Source organism: Puma concolor, chromosome B3 (genome assembly GCF_028749965.1).
Source record: "Puma concolor isolate L17-30 chromosome B3, mPumCon1.1.hap2, whole genome shotgun sequence".
NCBI classification, from domain to species: domain Eukaryota; kingdom Metazoa; phylum Chordata; class Mammalia; order Carnivora; family Felidae; genus Puma; species Puma concolor.
Window position 1 is genome coordinate 149,226,946 of NC_141672.1, and position 4,062 is coordinate 149,231,007.

The following is a 4,062-nucleotide window of genomic DNA, read 5'->3' on the forward strand; positions in this document are numbered from 1 at the left end:
GTCTAACTTGCCTGTTGCACAAGTTTGGGAAGCGTTACAGATGCACGATCGGGTTTCTTTCATTCATTCACCCGTCCGTTTGCTTACTCGAGGGGACTTTCTGGAGCTGCCGCCATGTGCCAGGCCCTGTGCCAGGAGAAAGGGTGGGAGAGTGAAAACCTGGTCCTTGTGTTCAGGGAGTCACAGCGCAGCGAGTGAACAGACAGTAAACCCGGAATTACAGCCTGGTGAGCTGAGTGCTATGAGGGGCAAGCCCTAGGGGCTAGGAGGGCAGGAAAGCAGGAGCCCAAGGCTGGGGAGCAGGACGCAGATGCGAGCAGTGAATGCTTCGCAAACAGGAGCCTCTACCGTTCCGAAAGGCCGGCCAGATGTCAGCCGGTCAATGTGCACGGATCCAGGTCAGTGCAGCTTGTTTCCAGGGAGACCCAGGGAAGCTCGTTCTGTATGGGAACGGTGTTGTGAGGACGGGACTTGCGTCAGGAGATAAGACTGCAGAGTCGGGGGGGGGGGTGGGGGTCAGGTCCAGAAGGACCTCAACTGCCGTGGAGGAGATTCAGATTTTTATCTTGTAGGTACTGGGGGAGACTTTGAAGGATTTTCAGCCGACATGATCAGACTTGCCTTTCAGAAGAATATTCTGAGGGCTGTAAAGGGTGATCAGGGCAGCAGGGCAAGAAGACCCACTAGGAAATGACTACTGGGTTGAACCATATAAAACCCTTTTTGTTTAGGTCAGAACATGGCCAAATGTCATCAATTTGGTCCGGGTGAGAGATGACCCCAGCCCAGGCGGAGGCAGCAGTAGAGGAGGTATTTAGGAATTCTGACGCAGTAGGACCTTATGGTTTCTTTGATGACAGAGGAAAGAACAGAGCCTGTGCCTGGAGTAGGAACAGGTATGAGGTGAATTTTGGAACGAGAAGATTTCCTTCAACCATAAATCCGCAGCTGAGCCTGGTGGAGTCAGTCCTTTGGGGACGGCGACACGGTGAGTTTGGGGCTGGCTGGGTTGACCACTGGGCCGCATCATCTTCACCACACTGTGGATACTCCAAGAAGGTTTCTACCAGTTCCCTGATGTGGCCCCAAAACAGAGCACCACAGGGTGGGGGGGCGGGAGGTGGGGGCTTCCCGGAAGCCGGACATCGGACTCCAAGGGGTGGGCAGGGCTGCGTCCTCCGGGGGGCTGGGAGGGACAGCCTGCTCCTGCCCCTGGTCTCCTGGGTGTGTCGATGCACCACCCCAATCCCGCCTTCATGCTCACGCGGTGTTCTCGGTGTGTGAGCCCCGCTTTTTCACGTGGCCGCCTGCCTCTGTGTGTCCGTGTGCCTGCGTTCTCTCCTTAGGACCCCAGCCATTGGACTAGGGCGCACCCTACTCTGATGGGATCTCTTCTTAGATAATTCCACCCGCAGGGACTCCGTTCCCCCATAAGTTCACATTCTGAGGCACCGGGGGCTGGGACCTCAACGTATGCACTTGGGAGGGACACGATTTAACCCATAACAGTATTTTTGAGGGTTATGCTCCTCCTCACTTTACTGATGGTAATTCTGTCTTTTCCTTTAGGAGAAAGAGTCACCTTTCCTATTTATTTTATATCTTATCACAGTTGCAAGGAATAGTGTTCTGCAAGACTTCACTGACAGTCTTTACCACATACTGGCAATAGACGGGGGCTTTTGTGAGTTTCTAAAACGTTTTAATGTGTGGTCTAACCTTAGCAGCTAAGGGGAGAAGACCTTCACTGCATCCCACTTGGCCACATGGGCAGAACACACAGTGACCGGCCCCCGTGTACAATGGCCCCTTCTGATCTCATGGGCTGCGGCCGGCAGTCAGACTCAGCACTGGCTTCCAAGGTGAGCCACGGGTGACAGGTGTTCTTGCGCATCATGGCTTTGGTTTCTCAAGATACGGCATTTGTTTTGGAACTCTGGAGAACCGAAGAGGCTCTCCCTGTGTAGAATTAAAACGCAGATTGGAAGAGCAAGCAGGACTCAGGACTCAGCGACTGAGAGGCCATCCTGAGAAGATTCAGAAAGGCGTGGGGGCCTCCACTCCCCCCCTCACAATAAGTGAAACTGTGCCAAGCCACAAAGCTGCAGATGGGTAAAAACCTGGGCTCTAGAACCTCACAGACTCACACTTGATAGCTGACCTGGTTTTAGATAAGAGATGGCTTGGTTACTAAATGGGAACTAAATGAAATCAGGTGCCTTCTGATATGATGTGGTAAAATGGACACATCACTCATGCAGCCTTCCTGCCAAAGGCGCATGGGCGACATTTAATCCTGAAGAAACAGCTGGGCGAGCCCACGGGGGGCCATTACTGTTAACTGTGTCGGTGCCGTAAAGGAAAGTGAAACAGAGGGAAAGTTCCAGATTACAGGAGACAAAAGAGATGTGACATCGAAATGCAATGCTTGATCTTGGATTGGATCCTGGATTATTAAAAGAAGTTTCTAGAAAGGACAATATTGGGACAGCTGGCAAATTTTGAATATGTGTTATCAGTTAGAGAATAGCGTTATAAAATGTTAACTTGCCCGAATGTGATCATGTCTCTGTGGCTGCGTAAGAGACTTCCTTGCTTTTAGGAGATACACGGTGCAGTTTTTAGGGCTGAGGGCTTGTCATCTGTGTAATTTACTCTCGGGTGGTTCAGGAAGAATGAGAATAAGAAATCACGAGGGTGGGTGACTATACTTAGCAATACTCTATTGTTACTTGAAAGTTGCTAAGAGAATAGATCTTAAAAGTTCTCACACAGGGGCGCCTGGGTGGCGCAGTCGGTTAAGCGTCCGACTTCAGCCAGGTCACGATCTCGCGGTCCGTGAGTTCGAGCCCCGCGTCAGGCTCTGGGCTGATGGCTCAGAGCCTGGAGCCTGTTTCTGATTCTGTGTCTCCCTCTCTCTCTGCCCCTCCCCTGTTCATGCTCTGTCTCTCTCTGTCCCAAAAATAAATAAACGTTGAAAAAAAAAAAAAAAGTTCTCACACAAAAAAGGTAACTATGTGAAGTGATGGATGTGTTAATGAACTTTACAGTAGTGATCATTTCCAAATATATATGTGTATCAAATCGTCGCATTGTACACCTTACATTTTCACAGTGTTATACGTCAACTACACCTCAAGCTGAAAAATAAACAAGTGCCCCAAATATTGGGGATCTTATTATGCAATATATAAATACATAGAGGTAGAACGAACGTAACAAATGTTAACACTAAATAAATCTGGGTGACATGTGTAAGAAAGTCTATTGTAACTTTCTCATAACTCCTGTGTCCTTGAATTATTTTTTCCCAAATAAAAAGTTTAATTAAAGAAAAAACGGATGATCCTGCCCAGGACACCGATGTAGCGCCAGACATCTTCGTAGAACGGAAACTTGAAAAAAAATGTGTTGTGCAAAATTGTCTTTGAAGAATATGGATGTGGTTGGAAAAAATGCTTGGACTGATGCAGAGAGGTGAGGTTCCCACAGGCCGGCTGAAGGATCAACGGACACTTCCTGTCAGCGTTTGGCCTGTTAGGGGAGGCCCTCTTCTCTTTCCCTGTCAACTTCTTCATCTCTCTTCTAAATAAAAACTGAATACATATTTTCTAAATGTTGAAAGAAGAACCAAATTACTAGCTTTTCTTTTTATTTTTTATTTTATTTTATTTTATTTGTCAACGTTTATTTATTTTTGGGACAGAAAGAGACAGAGCATGAACGGGGGAGGGGCAGAGAGAGAGGGAGACACAGAATCAGAAACAGGCTCCAGGCTCTGAGCCATCAGCCCAGAGCCCGACGCGGGGCTCGAACTCACGGACCGCGAGATCGTGACCTGGCTGAAGTCGGACGCTTAACCGACTGCGCCACCCAGGCGCCCCTAGCTTTTCTTTTTAATCTGGTACTGCCCGTTGTACAACCTTGAACAAGTCATTTCATTCATTCCACAAACATTTATTTGGTACCTACTCTGTGCCAGGCACTATTTTAGATGCTGGGGACGTAGCAAGAAATAACACGGATAAGGCATGTGCCCTCGTGGAGGGAATAGGCTAGTGC

At 48.8% G+C, this 4,062-nt stretch overlaps 1 long non-coding RNA gene across 1 annotated transcript; it reads left to right on the top strand.

Moving 5' to 3' along the window:
• The first annotated feature begins 416 nt into the window (after nucleotides 1-416).
• LOC147580528 (uncharacterized) lies at nucleotides 417-2,774 on the top strand. The gene is made up of 2 exons (XR_015251956.1): nucleotides 417-988; nucleotides 1,570-2,774. It is a non-coding gene; the product is annotated as an uncharacterized LOC147580528 (long non-coding RNA).
• The last annotated feature ends 1,288 nt before the right edge of the window (nucleotides 2,775-4,062 follow it).